This window comes from Petaurus breviceps, unplaced genomic scaffold (assembly GCF_028583685.1).
Source record: "Petaurus breviceps papuanus isolate PSGF00001 unplaced genomic scaffold, PetGlider_PUasm1.0 90847, whole genome shotgun sequence".
Classification (NCBI taxonomy): Eukaryota; Metazoa; Chordata; class Mammalia; order Diprotodontia; family Petauridae; genus Petaurus; species Petaurus breviceps.
This window is the reverse complement of record NW_027187360.1, coordinates 8,425,215-8,452,181: the sequence shown is the minus strand read 5'-3', so window position 1 is coordinate 8,452,181 and position 26,967 is coordinate 8,425,215. Positions and strand designations below refer to the sequence as shown.

The window sequence follows — 26,967 nt, the reverse complement described above, 5'->3', positions numbered from 1 at the left end:
AGACAGACAGAGACAGAAAGAGACAGAGACAAAGGGAGAGAGACAGAGAGAGACAGAAAGACAGAGAGACAGACAGAAAGACAGAGACACAGAGGTAGAGAAAGACAGAGACAGAGAGAGAAAGACAGAGACAGAGAGAGACAGAGACAGAGACACAGAGGTGGAGAGAGACAGAGACAGAAAGAGACAGAGAGAGACAAAGACAGAGAGACAGAGAGATAGAGAAAGACTGAGAGAGACACAGAGAGATAGAGAGAGACAGAGAGGGAGAGAAAGTGTGTGTGTGTGTGTGTGTGTGTGTGTGTGTGTGTGTTTGGATTAAATCATTTCCAAAGTCCCTTCCTCCTCACTCTGAATCTTATCCTCCTTTGTGGTGTGGAGAGGCTGTACTGACCTGCAGGTCAGAGGATGTAGGTTTGAGTCCTATTCTCTCACTGCCCTTGTGACCTTGGGCAAGTCATTCTTCACATCCCTGAACCTCAGCTTTCTCCTGCAAAAAAAAAGGAGAGAATTGGACTAAGTCATTTCTGAAGTCTCTCCCAGTTCTGCATTCTATGATTTCACTCTGACTCTTCAGGAAGTGACTGACTAGGCAACCCATTTAACAGCTGGAGACAGTGAAGTTAAAAATCTGCCAAAATGAACCACCACCACCACCCCAAGAGGAAGAAATTAAGCAGGAATGTAGTAATTCCTCCTTAGGAAATTGAATGAAAACATTTACCATTTTCTCTCAAAATTACAACTTAAACACTGGGTGGGGGGGGCAGTTTAATATAATTGTTAAATGAATTAATTAGTTTCTTCTAGAGAAGAAAAAAATCCACCCTATGAATTCTGAATGCTGCTTCCTTAGAAGTGAAATGGACTGAACTTAATTTAGGACGAGCTGTTCCATGATTCATGAATGACTTGCCTCTTGCTCCAAGAATAAATTGTTGATGCTGAGAAACCACTTAAAATTCATAAAGTCTTCAATCTATTCAGGAGGGGAAAATTCAATCTTTACTGTATTCTTTGGGTTTTTCATAGCACAGATATGAAAATAAGGCAGCCTTCCAATATAGGAGGAGACCCCATGACCTAAGAAGTTTAAATAATTATACACAAACACAAAAACAGAAATTATGAAAGCAGACCTTGATTCAGGTCCCATAATGCTGTCAATAGGGTTATTGTTCCTCTCTGCCCCAAGGAAGGATGGGAGTGCATAATTCCAGACAAAACTGAGGGGGAAAAAAGCACTTCATTTTTTTTCTTCTTCTAGCAAGTTATGTGGCAGAATTAAACACTCACAAGCCAGCTGGACAAATAACTCCACTATAGGTCAATTGACAGTATAATATGTTTAGAATATATGTACTCATTAATAACTAGCTTTGTTCCTCTTCTTATACATACTTATTTCATCTTTTCTGGGTATAAATGTCCTGGCAAAAATTGGGCAGCTGCCATTTCATTTTTAGACCAAAATAAAGGCCAGGAGGTAACATTTCCTATGTTGGTCAAATGAAGATTTTGTGAAATCTGAGGTCCCTCACTAGCTAAGCTAAAAGAAGAACAGAACTTTTCAGATGATTGGGATGGTAGAACAAATTATCAAGGCAACAGCTGGAATCGGCTAGGTAATCAGTAGTACTACCCAGTTATGATGACCAGTGAAGTAATTATGTTAACTTCCATTATCTGATCTGTGCTGATGTCTCGGTTGAGAGGCAGTCTGAGGTGGTAATCAGTCTCAGATTCAGACAGTCTTGAGTTCAAGTCCTACCTTTGAAATGTACTGGTTGTGAGACCGTGGATAAGTCACTTAACCTCTCAATTTTCCAATTCCAAGACTAAAAGTTGCTAATATATGACAGTAGCGGAATTTCCTAAATGGAAAGTTCCCTAAATCCAAGACATCACAGATCTGGATAAAACCAAAACCAAAAAAAAAAAAAACCCAACAATCAAGTAAGTGTCACAACTAGATATCTGAGGAACCCTAATACAATTTGAGAAGATTTCACCAAAAAAATTCCCCTTCTTAGTCCTTTAGAGAGAGACAGAGAGAAGGCAGCTGGAAGGGTCTTCCTTCCTCCTTTATCTGAATCTAGCTCCCTTCTTCCATTGCCCATGGCACTCTATGTATACAGAACAGAATCAAAAGAGTAATTAACCCACCACAAGCTCATCTGCAGTAAGTGGGTAGCTCCTGCCAGTTTGGAGGATTTAGCTGAAACAGGTACTTCTGTAGGATAGAATGAAGATTTAGAATGTGACAGTCATCTTCAAAGTGAGGTAATTGTGGGAACTGAGTGAACCACAATGACTCTATCTTATGACTCAACTTTGGAGCTAGCTCAATTACACTTTCTATTCAGTTATGAGTCTAGTCCAATTTCTGTCTTGTGAGAAAACTTTATTCGATTATGGGAATCATGAGAAAACTTTATTGCATTGTTTGAACCTAGCCTTGCATGACTGGGAAACTGGACCACCTCTCCCTACTGCTTAGAGACATTTAACTAAGGCCTTAGACCAGGGATGGGGAACCTGGGACCTCGAGGCCACTTGTGGCCATCTAGGTCCTCAAGGGCAACCTTTTGACTGAATCCAAACTTCACAGAACAAATCCCCTTAATAAAAGTATTTGTTCTGTAAAACTTGGACTCAGTCAAAAGGCTACACTTAAGGACCTAGAGAGCCACCTGTGACCTCAAGGCCCCATGTTCCCCACCCCTAACCTAGGTTATGCCAGCCAGAAACTCAGTCAGATACAAAGACTGATGCAAGTTTGCTCACAACCATGCATATTTCTTACAATCCATATTTCTTATCTGAAAAAGGGTCCCGTACTGGTCAATTATTGTTTCTTTGATTGAATATAGACCCTTGGAGGGAGTGGAACACCTCTTTTTCTGATTTTAGGGAATTGCACCTGTTTGCTCTCCCCTCCCAATTTGGAAAAACCCTAATTATTTCCTCCAACTAGAAATCAGATTACCTAACTTGTCATCCTAGTTTATATCCTGATATTTTCTTTTAGTGCATGAAAATTTGTTTCCCCCTGTATTCAGAGTCCAGTGGCAAGCTGAGGAGGCCTAGTCCTGATTTGTCATGAAATTGGCATGCATTCCTTAATAAATCCAAATCCGTGGAGATTTTAACCTTTGTTTCCTCAGTTATTTCATCTTTCATTCACTAAACAGTATTTGAAAACCTGTCATGTAGAAGAGACGCTAGGCTTATTTTGCTGAGGTCCAAGAGGCAGAACTAGGAATGATGGGTAGAAATTATTGAGAGGCAGATTTATGGTCATCGGTAAGTGAAATCTTTCTAATAGGCCACAAAGTACTACAATGACACGAGCGTGGGACTTGGAGTCCAGAACACCTGACATTGAATCCTACCTCAGACATTACTAATTATATGACCCGGGGTAAGGCACTTGGCCGCTTTGTGACTCATTTTCCTCATCTGTAAAATGACCTAGAGAAGAAAATGGCAAACCAGTCTTCGGGAAGAAAACCAAAAATGAAGTCACAAAGAGTCGGACACAACTGAAATGACTCACCAACAAGAAAACAGGAATAATTATAAGAATAATAACACCCTTACCTCAGAGGTTTGTTGAGAGAATCAAATGAATTAACTTCCAGCTTCACAAACCTTGTGGCACTTATATAAATGCTAGCTATCATTGTCATCATCAGCATCATTATTATAAACAATTGGAAGCATCCAAAAGTGGATTGAGCTAGCTGTGGAGATGGTGAATTCCTTATTTTTGTAGGTCTTCAGAGGCTGATAATGTTCAGAGAACTGATAATGTTGCAGAAGGCATTCTCAAGTAGATAGAAGTTTAGGTAGAGGTGACCTCTGAGAGCCTTTCCAACAATGAGATTATAAAAATGTTAAGTGGTTTTTCCACATCTACAACTTCTTCTCAGAGCAAACAGTGAGTTATTTCTGAATCATGGATAGCCCATCCTAAATTTTAGGGTTTTTTTAGTCACTGATAATAATTTTGAAATCTTTTGAATCAATAGAACTGAAAAAAAATATAGGAACTATGTTATTGCTTCAGCTTCTTAGGGGCCTGGGCAATATTTTCAGAAGTTGCTGGAGTATCATTTACTTATTGATTGTGATAAGGAACCATTATTGTAGTTGGAGACCAAAAAAAATACAACCCCAGCAAAATGATCAGGTCTGTGAATATATAAAAACACTTCCACAGATTTGGTAGTTGTTATTAAGTTGTTTTCAGTCATGTCCAACTCTTTGTGACCCCATTTGGGGTTTTCTTGGCAAAGATACTCCAGTGTTTTCCATTTCCTTCTCCAGCTCATTTTACAGATGGGGAACTGAGGTAAACAGGGTTAAGTGACTTGCCCAGGATCACACAGCTAGTAAATGTCTGAGGCCAGATTTGAACTCAGGTCTTCCTGCCTTCACATCCTGCACTTTACCACTTGTACCACCTTGCTGCCCCTCACAGATGTGAAGACAAATACAAACTCTAGGGTGACCTTAGTTTATAACTGGAGAGAACAGAAGAGGTTTGGCAAACACTTCCTAGTAAGGGGAAGACCTAGAGGTAACAAATGTTTACATTTGGGGAAAGCAGGGGAACCTTCTAAATTTCACTGTCACTGTTGGAAATAGCACTAGATTTGAAATCAAATCTTATCTCTGATACTTATTACTTAAGTAACCTTAGAGAAGTCACTTAGCCTCCTTCTACCTCAGTTTCCTCATCTGTAAAATGAGGAGATTGGACCAAATAATCTCTGACGTCTCTTACAGCTCTAGATCTTATGAACACTTGGCATTTCTTGGACAAGAAATATCTTGAATATCTGGAAAGTGAGGAATTCCTGAGGATAGGCATGCTATCATTCTCTGCTCAAAAATCTTCAATGACTCCCTCACAACCAAGGTTCAGTTCTGCAGTATGACATTGAAAGCCGCTGCCAATGTCAATGCCTCTCCAATTTCATCTTTCTTATGTCTAAGTCATTCACTGCCTCCTCAACATGACTAGCCCTTTCATGATGCCGTTCCCTATGCCTAGATTGCACTCCCTCCTCATCTTGCCTACCCATCCATTAAAGCCCAACTCAAAGACATTTTCTCCATAAAGTCTGTACTGATCTTTAGCTCCCCAACTAGTAATGACCTTCCCCCTTGGACTTCACATGCACCTTCTTACTTTTCTAATATACTTACCATGCAAATGTTTATATTATAATTATCTGCATGTGTGCCCTACGAGCCTACTAGACTGCAAACTCCACAAAGACAAAAATGATGCCTAATCTAAACTTCCTGTTTCTCCTAGTGCCTAAAGCCCAAATTTGGGCAGAGTGAGCAGTTACTACTCAGTCCTCATCAGTACCCTCTGCCTCTCTGATTAGAAGGCAAAGATTTTGGTTTCCTTTTGCGTATTGTTGCCCCACCCCCACTCCCACTAGAGTATAAGCTCCTTGAGGGGAGGGACTAGCTATCTTTTCTTATTTGTATCCCCAGCACTTAGCACAGTGACTGGAACATAGTTAATTGACATCTATTGACTGAATTACTGAGTACTGCATGTTGGTTGAATAAATTAATATTGACTAATGAACAAATATTGGGAACTTTTTTAAGTTCCTGATTCAGTGGTTATTTGAGAGTGGATGGAGGGATAATTCAGTTACTGTAGTTATTTCCTCTTTCCTTTAAAATCCATTGGCAAGAACCCAAAGCCATACTTCAGATGACAGATTTCCTGAGAAGTGTTGCATTGTCTCTTTGGGAAATCTCTTTACAGCTGATGCTGTGTGTATACCTATTCTAGGATTTTAAAAAGGGAGGTGTCATTTTATGATCATTTATACAATGTAAACAGTTGAGAGAGTATTCACAAGAAGGGAGTAATTATGCCAGAGGGTGAAAAACCCAACATCTCACTCTGTACAATGAAGCCCTGTCTAAACATTAATCCCACACTGAATCTTGAGTTTCACAAGTGGTGCCTTGGGGATTCTATACTAGATAACTCTACATCCTCCATTAAAATCTTCCTTCTATGGCTCATCTTGGTGTGAAGGTGAGCCTTGATTATGACAGAGTAGGATAAAAGCTCTAACAGGCCCTACTAACTTGGCAAGTCTTCAACTAGAGGCCCAACTAAGTGAATCCATTGTCCAAAGACAAGTCTAAGCTTTAAGAAGCTTGTTTCTAGAAGCATAGATACTAGGTGATAATTTTGGAGGCCGCACCAACTCGTGATACCATTTGCTAAGGCATGAAGCCATTTTTTCTTTCTGGGCTTTTATCTTCATCTATAGAATGAATTAATCGAACTAAATGACTTTTAGTTTCCATCCAGCTGCAAATCCTCTGAAAAGGCACCATTCCATCATTACAACACTGGAAAGAGAACACCCCACCAATGAAATCATGACTCCTTTGCAGCATTGAAATATGCCCATGCAAGGAAAAGGTTATGCATGTTGTCTCTGGAATGGCACTGAGACCAGCAGAAAGGCATATGGATTCAAATTAAATCATTACGTTTCACCTACAATAAGGAAGTCTTTACTCCCTATTTGAGAATTAAGTTTTACAATCATTCATTTATAATAAGGTACACTTAAAATTCATTTGAAGCAGCTGTGGTATAGCAGTCTACTGTAGAATCTTGTTTGTGAATGCCTTCCTCTTCTAATATACTCAGCAAGGATACCCTCAGTCCATGTGCAGATTTTTTTCATTAAAAAAATTGTATAGATGCAAATGTAGGTGAATGGGTTGGTAGTTACTGATATATCTCAGTTGTCTTCTGGGGGCATGAGCAGGTGACAATACATTCAAATAAGGAATTATACCAGCAATTTATATGAAGGATTTTATCAGAGAAATGTGTGACTGGAAAAAAAATGCACTGGTTGTGCATTGGGAGTGAGGTAGAGCCAATTGAGATCCCCTATGTTCTATTTTTAGCGGCAAAGTGAAAAAATAGCAAGGGTCTCTAGGACATTGGGTGGACCCACTGTGAGGAATTTATGGAAAGACATAAAGAAGAAAGTTGAGTGGAATGGTCAGGTTATGATAAGTCCCACTGGAAGGAGTAACTGCTCCCCACCCCAAATGTAACCACAGAACCACTGGAGTACCAGAACTTCTGGAGTGATTTAGAAATAAACAAAAAAAAAAACATGAAACTGGAGTTAGAACACCTGGACTCTAGAAGCAGATGAGATACTAACTAGCTGTGACTATTGGTAGACCAATCTCCCCCCTCCTTGGTCTTCAATTTTCTCTTCTGCAAGACAAAGAAAGTGGCCTAGATAATCCCTAGGGTCCCAGGCAACCCAAAATTTTATTATTCTGTGAGTAATAGTCTTTACACCAATCTCAAGTGTTCTTAAGTTTGAAATACAAGGGTCAACAAAATAACATGTGTGGAAATAATGAACCCAAATCACACACTCTATCACTCACATAGACATCCTGTAAATATGTACTTTTTGCCAATAGTGAATAAAATCAGATATTTGCTTTCAGCCTTCATGAGTTATTGGGGCTGGAAGTAGAAAATGTCTATTGAGGATCAAGAGACAAAAAGGCAACACTCTACTGATTATACTCTAGACTTCAAAATCTATCTGAATTGGATGTTGTCAGAGAAAGGATTCAAGGGTTAATGCTTTTTCTAGGTAAGGCAGGTGAGATAGCACAGTTGTTTGGAACCACAGAAGAAAATCCTGGGCATCTTTGGATCCCAGGATTTGGAGTTCAAAGGACCCTTAAAATCATCTAGAGTAGCTCTCTAATTATACAGATGAGGAAACTGAGGCCCAAACAGAGGAGCTATCCTTTCCTGGTTCCCCAAGCTGCTAATGCCTTCCCTTTGAAAATTATTTCTCACCTACTCTGAATCTGTCTTAGTGGTACCTTGTGTTTGGGGCAGCCAGGTGGAGCAGTGGATAGAGTGACAGGCCTGGAGTCAGGAAGATCTCTCTTCCTGAGTTCAAATCTGGCTTCAGATACTTCTTAGTTGTGTGACCCTGGACAAGTCACTTAACTCTGTCTGTCTCAGTTTCCTCATCTATAAAATGAAGTGGAGAAAGAAATTGCAAACTGCTCTGGTATCTTTGCCAAGAAAACACCAAATAAGGTCCCGAAGGCTGGGATAACTACCACCTGTTGTTTATATTTTCTTCCCCAATTAGAACATCAGCTTCTTGGGGTCAGTGACTATTTTCACTTTCCCTGAATTTCTGGTGCTTATCACAGTGCCTGTCATACAGTTAGCGCTGAATAAATCCTTTTTGGTTGGTTGGTTACAACTGGTTTAACCAATATCACAGAGCTCATAAGTAGCAGAACTAGGACAGGACTATAGTGTCTTTGCCTCGTTGAAGAATAAAGGTTAATTGCTCTGAGTAATACATTGGCATTTACTCTTGGTGCCAAACTATCTAGGATAATATTGACCCAAGTTTGAAGCTGCATAAGAAAACAAACAAAGATGTGAATTCAAATTAACGCCTCATCCAAGGGAACCTGAAGACAAGCCTGGGCCTGACAGAGGAAGGGCCCACTCATGGGACAAGGGGAAAAAGCCCTGACCCGAGGAGTCAGAGTTTAGTTCAGTCTCAGGTTCAGTATCTTCAGGCTCAGGCGAGGCAGAATATTTCCAGTGTCTGGGTCTTAGCTTCTTTTCTACCTACCTACTACCTACCTCACAGAGTTGTTCAGAGAACAACAATGTGTAAACTTGTGCTCATAAACTTCAAAGCACCATAGAAAAGAGAATTATTATTTTCCAGGCCATGGCATAGCAGAGCTATTGGTCCAGGATCCTGAACCACTGCTGGGTCAAGTGGAGGAGGAGTGACTTGGGAGGCAGCTTTATCACCTGGGACTAAAATAAAACATCTGAGGTTCAAATATCCATCATTAAACTCCATAAACTCTATCTCCAGCAGAGCTTCCTAACATGCATGAGTTTTCGTGAAGTTGATTGCAAGTCATTTGTACATATGGAAAAAAGGAAGAAAACCATATGGAAAAAAGAGAAAACAAATTGGGAAATTGGAGAGAGAAAGATGTTGGAAACACGTCAATTAGCTAACAATTTAAGTCTGGCATTTACAAGACAGAGAATGAACTGCAAAGAGTAGCACATTCAGAAATAATATGAGAAAAAGAAAGTAATACATTTTTTTTTGCTTTTTTATTTTTGGAGGGGGGAAGGCAGAGCAACTGGGGTTAAGTGACTTGCCCAAGATCACATGGCTAGTAAGTGTTAAGCGTCTGAGGCTGGATTTGAACTCAGGCACTCCTGACTCCAGGGCCTGTGCTCTATTCACTGCACCACCTAGCTGCCCCAGTAATATATATTTTTGTATTGTTTAAAGCTATCTGAGGGAAAGCTGTCATCTCTTTCAAAAATCTACAGCGCCATTAGAGCCCTGCACACTTTGGGAGAGGGTACCAAAGGCAATTAAATTATAAAGTTCTTGAGAAAAGGAAACAATCTTTCTATCTCCAAGATGGTAGGAATTATCTTCTTTGTTTATTTCTGTCCACAGTACTTTGCACAGTACCTGGCACATAGAGAGGTAAAGCATTCTATCTATCTATCTACCTATCTATCTATCTATCTATCTATCTATCTATCTATCTATCTATCATCTATCTATTTCTATCTTTCTATCATCTATCTGTTATTTATCTCTAATAGAATCTATATGTCAATCCATCCATCTATCCATTTATTTATCTACCTATCTACCTACATACGTACCTTCCTAGGTATACCAACACATAGACTTACACATGGGGAGAAAGAATTGGTTCTGAACCTGTGATTTCAATGATATAGGACACTCCCAGATATGGCAACTCCTTGCACTAATACAGATTGAAAACATCTCTGCAATTTAAACTCTTAGAGAGTTTTTTAGGGCACTTGAGGGGTTAAATGGCTTGCCCAAAGTCAGAGAGCCAGTACATAATAGAGACTTGATTCAAACTCGTTTCAAGGCCATCTCTCTATCAACTGTGTAATGCTGCCACCCTTAGACTTCTTCAAAGGAAGCACTTAATAAATGTTTGTTGAACAGAGACGCAGTGTAGCCAAAGTGGAAATCTGTAGTTTGAGAGCATTTGGGTTTGAGTCTTAATTTTCTTCTACTCTGAGACATTGGATAAATCATTTAATTTTTCTGGACTTCAGTTTCCTCATCTATAAAATAAAGGGATGGACTATTTGCTTTCTAAGGCCCCTTACAACTCCAAATTCTTTGATCAGATGAGTTGTGGATTTCTTTCTTTTTTTTTTTTTTTTTTTTTTTTGGGAGAAAGGGCAATTGGGGTTAAGTGACTTAGGTCGCATGGCTAGTACAGTGTTACATGTCTGAGGTCAGATTTGCACTCAAGTCCTCCTGACTCCAGGCCCAGTGCTCGATTCGCTGTGCCACCTAGCCGCCCTGAGTTGTAGATTTCAAAAGAGCATGCAAAGGAAAGCAATGATCTTAGTGAATTCGTCCTATGTGAGAATCTGCTCTTTGTTCTTCATTTTCTGAGAGGCCCATCACGTAAAGAAGATGATGCCATGACTTGCAAGTGAACTGGATTTAAGTGAGGCAAGGCTGTGCAAAGTCACCAGCCTCACTCTCTCCTCTAGAGCCATCTGAGTCCAGCGCCAAAATATAGATTAGGATGACTGAAGATGACCCCCATATGAGAATCTATTGAACAAAATGAGGATTTTTAGCCTGGAGAGGAAAAGGCATAATGGGGAGGTATACCTTTTTCTTACAAATCTTCTTTTAACAAGATATCTGTCTTCTAGCATTCTAAAGTCTACCATCTGGATAATGAATTCGATTTGTTATGCTTGATTACAGAGGTCAGAACAAGGAGAGAAGGGCTGAAATGGCAACCAAGCAACTATAGGTTTGAGATAAGGAGAAACTGCTTAATAATTAGAACTATTCAAGAGTAGAATGAGTTGTCGCAAGAAACAATGTGTGCCTTGTCCCTGGAGATCTTCAAGTCAAGACTAAAATCTTGTCACAAGTAACAAATAGATTATTTTCCAGACATACCTTAGAGTAGATAGATGATGAGATTCCTTCCAATCCCAAAATTCTTTGATCCTGTGGAATTCCTAGCTATTTTTGTCTCTATAACAGATAATATTTTCCCCCTCAGGCTATTAAATATTCTCAAGAGATGGTCTGGGGAATTCTATCCATTTCTGGGGAAAGCAAAGAGTCCAAATCTCCGTTGAAAGTTTCTCATGAAAGTGGAATTGAAGGCTTTGTGGAGATACAGCTAAGTAAGGCTTATCCAATAAAAGCAACCTTGATGCTGGAATAGTAAGGGAGTTGTAAGCACAAAATCAGATGTAAGTGATGGTACCAGATCTGGGAAAACTGGCTACGTTGTGCTGGGTTGCATCCTTTGAACTCCCATGAACACTAAATTCATAGTTTAGGGGGAAAAATTCATCCAACATGAATCTGAGCCACAATATTATTTTCCACATCTGTGGCAAACATTAGGGAATTGTCTGTAAGCTATGATTAGCAAGCAAGTCTTTCTTCTCAGCAAATGAAATATCTTCTTGTTCCCTAATCAACAGGGCAACAGGGACAATCTCCTGACTACTTCCATGGTTACTTTTTCACATCATCAGGCCCTCAGTTTAGAATGAGGCAAATCTTTTTTTTCTTTTTATAATTATAAATTTTATCACCATCAATGAAAACAAATCATGACAAGTAAAAATCTTACATAAAAGTTTTTTTAGAGATATTAAGTGACTTGCCCTAGATCACACAAGCAATATGTGTCAGAGCAAGGATTTTACTGTCCTTTAGCCTCAATTCCTCACCAATATGGCAACAATAGTAGTGTCTATTTCACAGGGTCTTTTGAGAATCAAATTAGATAACATACATGAAGAACCATAAAAAGGCCAGCTATGATTATTCTGGTCATCTCCCTTTGTATCACTTGTATAAGTCTCTTCATATATCATTGTGTTTCACATTTACTATTTTCAGAATATGACAATAATCTAGTACATTAATATAACACAGTGTATTTAAACCATTCTCCAATTGTTGAATATATAAGTTGTTTACCTTTTTTATTGTTAGTACAAATAGAGCAGCCGTGAATATTTTTGCACAGATCATTCCCTTTCCCCTTTTGTGATATTTTTAGAATAAAGTTCTAGCAACAAAATCATTGGATCTAAAGATATGATAAGCTTTATAACTTCTATTGTATATTGCAACATTTGCAGCAATACAGAAGGAGAAAGTTGAGAGGAATGAGACAGACATGTGACTTCATCTGTACAGCATGCTTTCCGCTGAGCAAAATCCCTCCACTTAGGTAAACTGGGATGATGACTAGAGCAGAAGATTCAAAGTCAGAAAAACCCAAATTCACATCCTGTCTCAGACACTGGCTATGTAATCTTCAGAAATTCACATTTGCTTGCTTCAGATTCCCCATCTATAAAATGGGGATGATAATGGCACCCACCTCTGAGTTTTGTTGTGAGGCTCAAATGAGATAATATTTGCAAAATGCTTCTCAAACCTTAAGCACTATATTAATATTAAATGTTTTTTGTTATAATATTGTAGTCAGAGAGTTGCCTAGGGTCACTGATACAATAGTAACACATAATCATATGTGCATACATGCAGAAACAGACCGAAAAGTCCCATTTATTAATAGAATTTCTGCAAAGAGGAAGAACTTAATTTACTTCTTATCTACTGACCCATATTTCAAATAGTTTCCACTAATTGACCCAAAGTAGACTTTAATTCTGATTCTATTATTTTTAGCCCAGCTAATTAATAAAGCATTACTTAAGGACTAGAGTAGGGATGAAGGATGTTTGCATGTAATTAAACAATTAATCAACAAGTCCTACTAGGTATCAGGAACAAAATGCAAAGAATGAAATAATTTCTCTTCTCAAGTTGTGTGGAATAAATATAAACCTGACTATAGGAGGAAGCATTGCATTGAGAAACAAATGTTTTAGTTACCATACCAGTTCTTCAACTACCGCCTCCCATTATTTTGAAGAAGACAGCCTAGAACCTTGAACCCAAGAGCCCTAGAAATAGCAGCACCCTCTAGAACACTAGCTCTGCTCCCAAGCTCAGACCCTCAGTGGAGAAGGGTCCAGTCAGCCCTACCAACTGCTACATATGGGATGGACAGACTAGACTAGCTGAAGTAGCAAGGAACCTTGAGAAAGGGACATGAAACAGAACGCACAAGGAGATTCAAAGCAGCAACTGGTACCACTGTTTCCCCTCAGATCCCAATGGAGGTAGCCCTGGACCCTGACCCCAAAAGCCTTGAGAAAATATGTGCCTCCTACTGGTTCTGCTTCAAGAACTATCCCTATAGCCATCAACAAGGGGGGGGGGGGCAATCCCTGTGACAAAGGGATTGGTAGTCTTTACCACTACCAATGCAAAATGAAGCCACTGCCCCCTCAGCAGCCACAGCTACTAACACTTAGGAAAGAAAGTTTTTGGCCTCCAAAGTCCTTGGCATTATCAAGTGGTTCAACATCACAGAAATACGGTTTTATCAGGGGAAATGACATTAAAGATACATTATCTTCTTTGCTGTAATGCCCTAAGGACCATGGGGCATTTCCATCTGGCTTGCAGCTGAAATTTCTTGTATATGGGCAGCTGGTGGCACAATGACCCTGAGCAAGTCATTTAAACCCTGTTTGCCATAGTTTCCTTATCTAGAAAATGGAGATAATAATAGTGCCTACCTCCCAGGTTGGTTGTGAGGACCAAATGAAATAATAATTGTAGAGCACTCAGTACGGTACCTGGCATATAGTAGTAAGTACTAAATAGAAGTTATTATTATTATTAGTGGTGGTCTCCCATATTCAAATATGAGCTCTTTGAGAGCAAAGACTATTTCCTCTTTTCCACTTGTATCCTCAGCACTTAGTACAGTGCTTTGCACACAGTATTTAAGAAAAAAAAACATTTTTCCTTTCATTCATGGATTCTACTCAATATTAGTTTAATATGGGAATGTACTTAGATGGGAGAACCTCATTCTGCTTTTCATATATTTTTGTTTTGTGTTTTTTGGAGCCAGGGTTAAGTATCTTGCCCAGAGTCACATAGCTAATAAGAGTCTAAAAAGCGAATTTGAACTCGGTCCTCCTGACTCTGGGGCCAGTGCTCTATCCAGTAAGCAACCTAACTGTCTTTTATATCTTAAAAATAGCTTTAATTAGACACATAGTCTTACTACCTGGAACATATTTCTTGGGAAATTTCCTGCAAACTGGAAATATTTCCATAGCTTCAATAAAAACAAATCCTCATTAGGAACTGGGAGGGAAGGGGAGAAAATGAGAGAGAGAGAGAGAGAGAGAGAGAGAACAGCGTAACTATAAAACTCCAGTAGAACTGATGCCATTCAAGATAACATTTTGGACCCGAGGAGAAATTATTAATAAATTCAAATATTTAGCATAATATTGTTATCATCAGGGCATACTTTATAAGAAGAGAAAAACGCTACTACAGGCGAATTATTGTGGCAACAAATGCCTCTTACACCCACAGAGCTACAAAAAACACAACAACTCCCTGTCTCCATTCTGACACAGTAACCTTTTCTCTGCTCTGGAAGCTCCCACATAAAGAAATCCCTAACTGGCTTATAGTCTATCATTTATTTATCTGTGTTTTGCTAATAAATGCAGGGGTGGAGAGAGAACTGGGGAGGACCTGGTTCAGTTCTTACCATTGCAAAAAGCTAGATACTTCTCCATCAAAATTATAGGCTCTGTGAACTGGAAGGGACATTATAGATCAGTCCAGGGGTTCTTCATCTTTTTTTGTACCATGAACCCCTTTGGCAGTCTGGTGAAGCCTATAGACCCCTCATCAAAAAAAATTAAATGTATAATATAAAAATACATAGCATTATAAAGGAGACCAATTATTTTAAAATACAATTATTTTCTAATTTACCCAATCCTTTATGTATTTTTTTCTTTTTTGGACAGAAATAATTTCTGGCATGTGATTGGTTTTGGGTGGCTGGTGAAAATACTTCATTATAAAACAATCTTTTCTTTTTGCAGTTTCTGAAAACAGGAGATAGAGTGCTGAGGGAAGAGATTCTGTGTAGTATAAATTCCATCCTTGGCATCCCTTTAACTAGATATAGTCAGATAAGCTTGGGCAACTAGGTGGCACAGTGGGCAGCATGCCTGGTCTGGAGTCAAGAAGACCTGTCTTCAAATCTGGCCTCAGACACTTATTAGCCATGTGACCCTAGGCAATTCACTTCACTCTTTATGCCTCAGTCTCCTCATCTGTAAAATGAACTGGAAAAGGAAATGGCAAACATCTCCAGTATCTTTACCAGATGGTAAAGAGTCAGACATGATTTAAACACAAGCTGGGCTCAAATCCCAACACTGCTGCTTACTGACTATATGACCTGAGACAAACTACTTCCCCTCTCCGGCCCCAGTTACTTTTTCTATAAATTAAAGGGGATGGATCAATTAAGTTCCCTTCCAGGTCTAAATCCTATGATCCTCTGTGATCTATATTCATGAAGGGTCTGAAAATTCCCTGATGGATAGTTTGTGAATCTTCACACACAAGGGAAACATAATGGGCAGCTTGTAAAAATCATATCCCAAATGGTTTTTATGGGAATGTCAGCAAAAAAATTCTTATTTACAACAGCTTTCTAACTAATATATCTATCCACACAGAGGACCCTGACATCTCAATATTTCTGGAGACTCTTATATTCTAGGACAGTTTTGTATAATGAAGTATTTTCACCAGCCTCCCAAAGTCAATAACATGTGAGAAATTAGCCCTGTTCAAAAAAGAAACAGAGATTATCACTCCAGTCACAACTGAACATTTTGAGGCAGGAACTAAATAGCTGAAATGTCTGTAAATAGCTGTAAATGTCTCCAGTTAATAGTTTACTGTTGGTCCATCCTACCAAAGAATCCTATACAACCTACCTACCTGGCAGCAAGAACACTTTGGGAACTGCAATTTTTGGATAGAGGTAGGTTTCTGTTTTATGTTCAGAATCAAATGTTAAAACTCTAAGGAATTTTAGAGATTTGGAGAAACTGAGATTCAGGGAGATTTAAGTGACCTGCCAAGGGTCCAACAGGTGGCAAAGTGATAGGCATGAGATCAGAATCAGATCACCTGAATCTAGATGAGGTATCTCTTATATTTTATCAGGTTGTGATCACACTTAATTAGTTTTAATTAAGATAAAGTCTCTTCTCCCAAGGAATTTATATTCTAGTAGAGGAGTTAAAATGTGTACACAGAAAAATCAAAAATCAATATGCATTTATTAAGCACATATTTTGTGCAAGAAACTTATTAGAATATGATCAGTTCATAGTGCTAGAAAATCAGCTGATGGAGCATTAATTCCAATATTGGGGATGAGAATAATCAAGGGAGACTTCTGCCTTTGATGGCTTTTAAGGTGGTTCTGAAAGTATGAGTAGGCTGCCAGCAGGCGTGGAAGGGGGAAACTCCCAGGCTGGTAAATAGAGGGAGCAAAGGGAAGGAAGTGGTGATAATGGTATGTATTGACAGAGAATACAATCTTTACATTTAGCAGTTCAGTTGATTGGGAGTGCAAAGAGGGTGGAAGAGCCTATTTGAATTTACTCACCTACAAAATTTCATTTCTCTCTGGACTAATTCATCTTTTGTGACACTAGCAAATATAGTCATCAAGAAACTAGAAACATCTTACCAGAAATATTGTCCATGTGAATTTGTTCATCTTTCTTGAATTAGATAGGGACAGCTTTAAAGAAGGAACAGAATCAAACACCACACACCTTCCAAAGGCACATGAAATAACTTTCCCCAAATAGGAAATATCATTATTTTCCAAAAAAAAATTGAATTTGGAATTTTAAAATTCTGAAGGTTTTTCTTTTTTTTCCCTCAGGTTCCCTAGAAATTATAACATAGGCATAATCGTAGGTCTCATAATAAATACAATGGGTTGCTTAGGCCTAGCTGAAATGTCAGGAACTTTTCTATACCCAACTTGTAAAAGGTTGGAACAGAGCCAGACCTAAAGGGAAGCAAGGAAGCCAGTAATCTAGCACACCACATAAAGAAGTGGTCATGAGAGGCATTTTTTAATTGAACCATTTATAAATGCACATATTTTTGATGCCTGAAAATTCTGTTCATGATGGTCCCATGGGCATTTATTTATGGGGAAGAAGTAATATGCACTCTGTGTACAGTGATAATAAATGAATATTTCAACAGCGCAAAACAGATTTTCTCAATGTGGAAACTTAGTCTATGTCATATTACCTTGCAGAATTGCCTGAAACTGAAAGATTTTAAGTGACTTACCCATAATCACATAGTTAGTAATTATCAGAGGTAGGATTTGAACCCAGATCTTTCTAAGTCCAGCACTCCACACACTATGTTACACTGCCAGTGATAATAACAATTCACATTCTTATGGAACTTTACATATATTTCCTCAGTTGACTCTTGCAACCACCCTATGAGGTAGGTAGATACAGGTAATATTATCTACATTTTTACAAATGGGAAAACTGAAATTTGAAGAATTTAAATTATTTTTTTCTAAGGTCAGAGGCTGGATTTGAATGTAGGACCAACACATTTCATTTCACAATGCATGTCCAGTAGCACATGAGAACATATTTTCAGCCTAACCCATAGAATACAAATATTTTCTCCTGGTTCAAGGTTTAAGTTTTGTCTGTCAGTGTTAAAATTTCATGAAAACACATTGCAAGGTCTCACTCCTTATGATCATCGTCTCTTACTCTCCAGTACTGTGAGGAAATAAGAACTAAGTAACTTGTCAAGACTGGAGTTGGGGCGGGGAGTACAGTGGACAGTTCTGGAAAAGATATGGTTTATTAGCTTTGTGACCCAGAAAAAAACAACTTTACCTCTCTGATCCAGTTTCCTCAGCTTTGAAATGGGAGTGCTGATATTTATATTACCTACCTCACATAGTTGTTGAAAGGAAAATACTTTGTAAATATTAAAGCTCTCTAGAAATGTGAGCTATTCTATGACACCACTAAAGGGCATACCAGCAAATGTGAAAGAAAAGGGGCAGACTGAAGGCAGTACCTTCATACCTTTCATGATAAATCTCTGATTAAGCCTTGAAGGAAGCATAAATTCTTAGGGATGTTTAATACATGACAATAAGTGCAGTGGGCCCTGATTTTAATTAATCAACTTAGATGTCTATAAAGCTGTCAGAAATGTAGATTGAAGGGCTGCCAATCAACCTGGAGAGCACTCCCTATGCTAAGTTTGTTGCATATGGTGACATTTTTATTAGAAACTTCTTAGAAAGTGTTTTCAAAGAGGTAAATGAAAGTGTCATCCATCTCAAAAGGAAGTAGAGCCACTCACCTAAGAGGCTCATGAGTCTTTTCTTTATTAAATAGCAGAGAGAATTATAGAGACAGGGTCCTGAAAAGGAAGTCTTCATCACTAACCTGCAATCCCTTAGACCAGGGTTTCTTACACTTTTCTTCTGTCATTGATCTCTTTGGTAGTCTGGTGAAGTCTCCTGATGAAGGCATAAAATGAAATATGTGAGATTATAAGAAAAACCAATTATATTGAAATATAATCACCGAAATATTTTAAGGAAAAAATTCACAGAACCCTAGGACCTTAGAACAAAGATGTCAGAGTCAGAAGAGACCAGAGAGATCATCCAGTCCAGCCTCTTCAAGGTAGAGATAAATAATAATTACAGACATTTCTTTTTTTTTTTTTTTTGCTTTTTTGGAGGGCAATTTGGGTTAAGTAACTTGCCCAAGGTTACATGGCTAGTTTTTTGTGTGGGTATTAAGTGTCTGAGGCCAGAACCAAACTCAGGTCCTCCTGACTCCAGGGCCGGCGTTGTACTAACTGCGCCACCTAGCCACTCCAGTTACTGACATTTCTATCCCACTTTAAGGCTTACAAAATGTTTTACATGCATTGTCTCATTTGATCTCTCTAAAAACCCTGCGGGTACCATTATCCCCATTTTACAAATGAGGAATCTGAGGTTGAGAGAGGTTAAATGACTTGTCCAGGGTCACATACATGTCTAGTAAATGTCTGAGGAGGGATTCGAATCTATGTCTACCCACCTCCAAGTTCAACACTCTATCTACTACATCATAAAGATACTGAGGGGAAGTGACTTGTCCAAGGTCATAGAGTGAAGTAATGGACAAGCTAGTACTTGTCCCTTAAGTGTATTGTCTCCAAGACTAGTAGGGATTTATATAATATCCTGTTGACCTGACCTGACTTGAATGATTATGTATTACAAACTGTGGATTAGTCTCAACTGGAGATAAGGGAATAACAAAATTGGCATTAGATGCCCTGTGATAGAAGAATTATCAAATTGTACAAGTGATTATAATGAGTTGAGCCTTTTATAGTGAATTGATACTTTTGGAGACATTCATTCAACAAACATTTATTAAGCATCTGCTGTAAACAGAGCCCTGTGTTAGGCTCTGTACAAAGTTCAAATAAGACACAGGTCTAGCCCTGATGGGATTTAGTGTGTGGTGGAGAGATGAGACACAAACACAATCGACATATTACACCGCAATGCATGCCAAATGTGTAAGAGTGATGTTATATGAGATCTCAGAGGGAAGAATATTTCAGGTATAGGAAGGAATGAAAGAAGAAAAAAAAAGGGAAAAAAAGCAAGAAAAAAAACATTTATTAAGCATCTACAACGTGCAAAGCAATATGTGAGGTTCTTTTACAAATACTATCTATTAAATCCTCACAACAACCCAGGGATGTAGGTGTTAATATTATCCTCATTTCACAGTTGAGAAAACTGAGACAAACAGGTTTGCTCAATGTCTGAGAGTGCATTTGAACTCAGGTCTTCCTGCCTCCACTACAACTAGCTGCCTCCACATAGGGAATGTCATGAAGAAATACTCTTTTTACATATAGCAAATGGCTCCTTTAAATTATCTGCTGGGTTTCCTCTCTTAAACTTCTCCCTGTCTAGCTGGCCATTGCTGCACTCACAAGGAGAGGGATAGAAGGAAGGGCTTTAGCAGAAGGGATCTTCCGAGAGTTATGCAAATTGTTCATATCCATAGCACACAGCAACAGTGCTAATGGAAGCTCCATGACTGGTCTTAAGGTCAGGGTGGGGACCTGGGAAAAGCCACATAAGGAGACAAGAGAATGCTGATAACATGGACTGAGTAGTAGTGTACATGGCTACCAGCAGCATCCTCCAGAATCAGGGAGCCCTCAGGGTTCCTGGTTTTTTGACCAAGATGCCTGCAGTTATTTTAATCCTTTCATGAAATCCTCCAAACTAGAAAATGAATTTTAAAAACAAACATGTAACTTGAACTGAAGTAAGGTGAAATATAAAGAATATACACAACTCCAGTAATAAAAGATGAAAAGAACAACAAAATAATGAAAATCGAGTGCTGTGAAATGATAATGATCCAGTTAGTCCAAAAGAAGAGATGTGATAAATTACCTTTCACCTCTTCTGTGCAGAGGTGTGTGGTGGGGATGTAGGAGGGGGCTGGAGGGTTATGGGTGTTGAACCCTGCATATAATGTCAGACATTTTCAATATTTGATTTATCTTGAACTGTTCCCTCCTCTTTTTTTGAAAAAAAGGTCTTTATTGTAAGAGATGGCAGTCAGAATTATAGGTGATGTAAGAACAATGGATGTCAGTAAAACTTATTTTTAAAATATGTGCTGTAACATGGGCTAAAATGTGGCTAGTGTGGAGATATGTTTTATATAACTTCACATGTGTAATTGACATCATATATTGCTGACCTCAAAAAATTTTAAATGAGTATTTAAAATAAATAATAAATTTGAAGAAAAAATTTAGATAAAATGATACATTTTAAGTGCTAAATTAATGGAAAGTGGGGAAGGTAACAGAGGGTCATCATAAAATTAAATAAATAAAACATTGATTGATCTCTTATCACCAGAGGGGCAATGAAATTTTTTCACCTCTCTCCAAAGCTAAATTCACTATAGTCAGCTATCTAAAAGTGATACTTCTTTCATTTAAAGGGAGCACTGTTTTATAAGCAATATTTTCAAAGTTGTTTTTATTTTTCTGTGATCCCCAGATGAGACTAATTGCAGAATCCTTTCAGCTAGATCAAGCCAGCCATGTAGTATAAGCTCACAGACCTGAGAGCCGAGAGATCTGAACAGCACAGAGGACAGTGTGACTATGGATACATTTAATACTAGGAGAGGGAGTAGTCTGAGCCCTTACAAGGCTTGGGGTGGGGGGCAAGGAGGGTCATGATAATGAGATCACACACACACACACACACACACACACACTGTAGCACATCCATGTCCTGGGGATAACCAGTGGCCGTTCTTGTAATCATCCTAGTACAGAGGTGGGAACCTGCAGCCTGGAGGCCATATGTGGCCCTCTAAGTCCTCAAGTACGGCCCTTTGACTGAATCCAAACTCCCCCACCCCTGTAGCAGCAAGATGATATTAGATGGAATACTAGGGGCTGAAGTTATAAAGACCTGAGCTCAAATATTACTTCAGGCACTTACTATACATTTGACTCTCAACAAGCCACTTAGTCTCTCTCGGTCTCGGTTTGTCTGTAAAATGAATACCCTGCAGAATAATTGTGAGGATCAAATAAGAAAATGTGATTTTTGCAAACCTTAAAGCACTATATAAATGTTGTGGTGGTGATGGTGGTTGTGGTGGTGGTGGTGGTGGTGGTTCAGTCTTGCCTAACTCCTTGTGAACCCATCTGGGGTTTTCTTGGCAAAGATACTGGAGTGGTTTACCATTTCCTTCTCCAGTCCATTTTATAGACAAGGAAACTGAAGCAAAAAGGATTAAGTGACTTGTCCAGGGTCACACAGCTGGTAAGTGTCTGAAGCCAACTTTGAACTCAGAGAAACGAATTTTCCTGATGCCAGGCCTGGTGCCCTAACCACTGTACCACCTAGCCACCACATATAAATGTCAGCTATTGTTATCATCATGGTCCTCCCTCCACTGCAGCAGATTGCAAACCTTCCAGAACTTCTTATCCTAACCAATTCTTGCCTATATATTTCCATGAATCCTCAACAAACGATTCCAATGGACTGGAAGCATACTTCTATTTCTTTTAATACCTCAGAATACCAGAGTAATACTCTGACTGACCATTACTCTCACTCTCATCTCCCTTTCTGATGATACCTATCATTGATAATGATGGTTTTTATTCCATATTCCACATAACAATCATCCTTATTCATGTTGTCCGGACAATTCACCTTCCTCTCTTCACCATGCATCTTTTCATTGGATTTTGTGTGACTGAACAATTTTTATTTTTGGACCAGATCTATTATTTTATTGGCATGGGAACTTCAAATGAGGAAACTCTGTCAATGTAGTTCTACAAATGAATTTTAATTTAGGTTCTTAGAGAAAGGCCTGGAGGCCCTTAGTTGACCTGACCAGAGATATATAGTCAGGATGAATTAGAGTCAAGACTTGAACCCACAGGGGCAGCTAGGAGGCACAGTGAATAGAGCATTAGCCCTGGAGTCAGGAGGACCTGAGTTCAAATCTGGCCTTAGACACTTAACACTTACTAGCCACGTGACCTTGGGCAAGTCAATTATCCTGCCTTCCCCCCTAAAAGAAAAAAAAAAGACTTGAGCCTAGGTCTCCCTAACTTCAAGCCCAACTCTCCAATCACTACATCATAGTGGTTTCTATTAAAAAACATATCAACATTCCAAAAAGTTTTACACTGAACAGAAATTAGATGGAGACCTAGATTCCTGAATTCCTGGATAAATGAAGGCTAACCAGGAAAGAGGCAGAACCTAAAAGTTACAGCTCCCTTATCTGATGATATAATGACAAAGATAACTTGGTTATAGCATGGTGTCTTGCACACAAGCAGCCCAAGGAATGTCCTTAAAATTGAACCAGGAGTCAGGTACCTGAGTTTTCATTCCAATTCCACCACTCCCGGACTTTGGGGCAGCCAGATGGTTCAATAAATAACTCACTGGACCTTGAGTCAGAGAGATCTGAGTTCAAATCTAGTCTCAGATACTTAGTAGCTTACGAAGCTTAAGTGAACCTAAGCAAGTCACTTAACCTGTTTGCCTCAGTTTCTTCAACTATAAAATAGGAATAATAATAGCACCCACCTCTCAGTATTATTGTGAGGATTAAATGAGATAATATTTGAAAAATGGTTAACACAATGCCTGGAACATAAAAGTCACTTAATAAATCTCACTTCCTTCCTTTTTGTGGGAAAGTTATTACATCCATCTAGGTCTCAGTTCCTTATCTATTTAAAAAAAAGCATAATAATGCTACAAAGGGGTTAGAATTCCTGTGAACTTTGTACACACTAAGGTGCTTTATAAATGCTGATTGTTATTATTAGTAGAGTGTTATGTAAATGTATAATTGCTATTAATAAAGCACCTACTATGTTTAAGATCCTTTGCTAAGTCCTGGGATATAGCAAGACAAAAAGGAAACAGATCTTGCTCTTGAGAAGCTTGTGATCTAATTGAGAGTGAATACATGTGCCCAAATACCTATGACTCAAATTTGGAATTAAATTCAGTCAGCCAGCATTTATGAAGTGCTTACTGTGTGCTAAGCACTGAGGATACAAGTCATGGATCTGACCTGCAATGAGCTCAAATTCTAATTCTAAAGATCACATATACAAGAAAAAAATTAATATATAAGATATAAATACTATTAGCAAAAGGAAGTCTCTGAGACAAGGCACTAGCAGTAGGAAAGTACCTATGCTCACATCTAAATTCTATCTTTTTCCATGTGACTTTGGACAAGTCCCTTTAATTCTATGGGTCTCGTTTCTTCATCTATAAAATGAGGAAGTTGAACTAGTTGATCTCTAAAGTCTCTTTCAGTTTTAAATATAAGTCCATTAATCCTAAGTACCAAGGAGAGGTCCAGACCAAGTGCCAAGAAAAATTTGAGGATGGAAAAATGATTTTTGCCTGACTAATGCGGGCTCAAGTGAAAAAAATAATAGCAAATATACGTTTCAGAAGGTATGTGGAAGGGCTCTGGGAAGGTCACTTGCCATAGGAATGTAAAGGATTATTTTTGTAGGAAAAATTTATTGCCAAAACCTCAATAACAAAGAGAACTGAATTGTACCTTCTTGTTAAAATGGGAGAGTTAGACAACCAAGCTGGGCAGGAAACAGACAATTACCGATCCAAGTTGAGTCAGTGGCATGTGGCGTGACCTCATGGCCATGTTGTAATGACTAGACTGAGCATGCTCCCCTGTGGCCAAAGGAACCAAAACAAAGAGAACTTTGGCTTTGGGGAGCTGAATATCTTTAAGAGTGGGAGGGGAGGTAGAAGGAAGGGAAAATAAATCTGTTCTTTCTGGTTAGCCCAGCAGCCAGTCCTATTCCCAGCTCCCTGAGTTTGAGAATACTTTGTTAGTTTGGGAACAGATGCTGACAATTTCATGAGGGTCTGTCAATATTTGCCAAGTGGAGGAAATTATAAAGCAAGAAGATCAAAAGTCCACAGTCACACCCCATAAAACCAAGTCAAGAGATGGAAAGATGAAAAATGCATGAACTGTGTAGTTGGGACAGAACTTCCATCACCAAACACAAGTGAACTCCCTGTCAGGTAAAACTGTGCTTTGACTTCTGAGAAGCCCAGACTTTCAAAGACAGGTGAATGAACAGTGCACAAAAAGTTTATCACCATCATTAAAGAACCTATGGTATTATATGGAAAATAAGCTCTGTACTTGATCCAAGATGTCATATAGCTAAGGTCCCAAGCTGACCAGTAGTCAAAGAATTTGAGTTTTGAAACGGGCATTTGTCATAGGTAAAATCACTCACACTCACACACACACACACACACACACTCACACACACAGGCACACACATGCACACACATATGTGTACACATACAGATATATACATATGCATATATTTATTAATGAGTATATACCCATTTATACATCTTTGTATATATGGATATAGAGATAGATAGATAGATAGATAGATAGATAGATAGATAGAGAGATAGATAGATAGATGGATAGATGGATAGATACACACAATTCTTATTTTTATTACTAGCTGTCAAGAAAAACAAATATTGGGTGGCTAGGTGGCACAGTGAATAAAGCACCGGCCCTAGAGTCAGGAGGACCTGAGTTCAAATCTGACCACAGGTACTTAACATAAAACTAGCCATGTGACCTTGGGCAAGTCACTTAACCCCAATTGCCCTACCTTACCCCCTCCAAAGAAGAAGAAAAACCAATATCCAAAACAAAGAGTAAAATCATATCCAAACCATCCTTTAACAAGGCAGAACCAAAATAATTAACCAATGAGATGCTTTTGTTCTACATTCCCTTCTAGTCCTGCCTGAAATTCTGCCACTTTTGACCCTGTTTTCTTTCTCTTCTCCATTTTTCTAAGATAATTAAAGTCAGCATTCATACAGCTCTGGTTCAGCTGATTTCACCCTGCATTGCTTCAGATTAATTCCTCTATATTTCCTTGTAGGTTTCATATTTACTCTTTGTAATGGTACCATAATATTCCATTATATTAATGTACTATAATTTATTCAGCCATTCTCTGTATACATAGGTTGTTGCTGGGAGGTTTGGGCCATTAAAAATATAGCATCTATGAATATTTTTGTGACAATAGGTCCTTTCCCTTGTCTCTTAAAAGGAAATTTTAGGATAGATGGAATTACTTTTTGAGGAGGATAGATATCTAGTGATGGAATTACTAATGAGGGCACAGTATAAGAAATTTGTCCAAGTGCCAATATAGGATCCTAAATAAATAAAGTCTGTTTATTGAACATTACTGAATGCCTACTGAGTGGAGGGCAACGTCCTAGGCATTGTGGTAAGGTTATCAAGGAAAAAGAAGGGAGCCCTTGTCATCAAGAAGTTTATAACCTACCTGTTGATAGAGAACCTGGACCCATGATCTCACTGTGACTGGGATCTTCCAACTAAAGAAAATCCCTCTACCAATACAAGTTGACACCTTCTCTGTAATTTATAATCTTATGGAGTTGTCTCAAGTACTGAGAGATCATGGGTCTTGCCCAGCATGAAGCAGCCAGTATGCATCAAGGGCAAGAAATGAAATCAGGTCCTTCTGCCTCCAAGGCCAGCTATCTACTATACCATGTTGCCTCTCTTCCACCCTTCTTCCAACAGTCTATCTTCTACATGATATTTTCATAACACTTTTGTACAGAAGTCATTGGCAATATGCTATAGTGTATTTGACCCCATGTATCTCTCCATTGCCCTCTATTTCACTCTCAATTTGGATTCTTTGGAGATCATGGTATATTATTTGTAATCCTACATAGCATCACCAGAAGAATGCATGCAAATTGAAGAATCTGTGCTTTCATCAGTGTCAGTCAGTCAATAAGCATTTATTACATGCCTACTATGTGCCAGGGCATTGTGTGAGGAACTCCTGGTATAGAAAGTCCTTCTACCTACACAGATTCTCTTGGCAAATAAATCCAGGAGAGTTCAAATTCCAGCTCTTCCATTTACTATCTGTGTGACTGTGTTCTGTGTGACTTTCAACCTCTCTAGGCCACAATCTCCTCATCTTTAAAATAAGGGAGTTGATTCTCAACCTACTTCCTATGATTCAGAGTTGCTTCAGACACGTACAAATTAAGTTACTTAGCCAGGATCACACAGTTAATCAGTATCAGAAGCACAGAGTACGCTTGGTATTTTTGCTTGGTATACCAAGTTCCAGGTTCAAT

General features: G+C 38.7%; 1 protein-coding gene and 1 long non-coding RNA gene across 2 annotated transcripts in view; both read right to left on the bottom strand.

Moving 5' to 3' along the window:
• Nucleotides 1–496, bottom strand: part of LOC138149433 (uncharacterized) — a 75,690-nt gene extending 75,194 nt beyond the window's left edge. Inside the window, exon 1 of the long non-coding RNA XR_011165325.1 lies at nucleotides 395–496. This is a non-coding gene — a long non-coding RNA (uncharacterized lncRNA). The remainder of the gene's footprint in view (nucleotides 1–394) is intronic.
• PFDN4 (prefoldin subunit 4) overlaps nucleotides 1–26,967 on the bottom strand; it is a 371,852-nt gene that overhangs the window by 174,939 nt on the left and 169,946 nt on the right. The gene's annotated exons all lie outside the window — the stretch shown is intronic.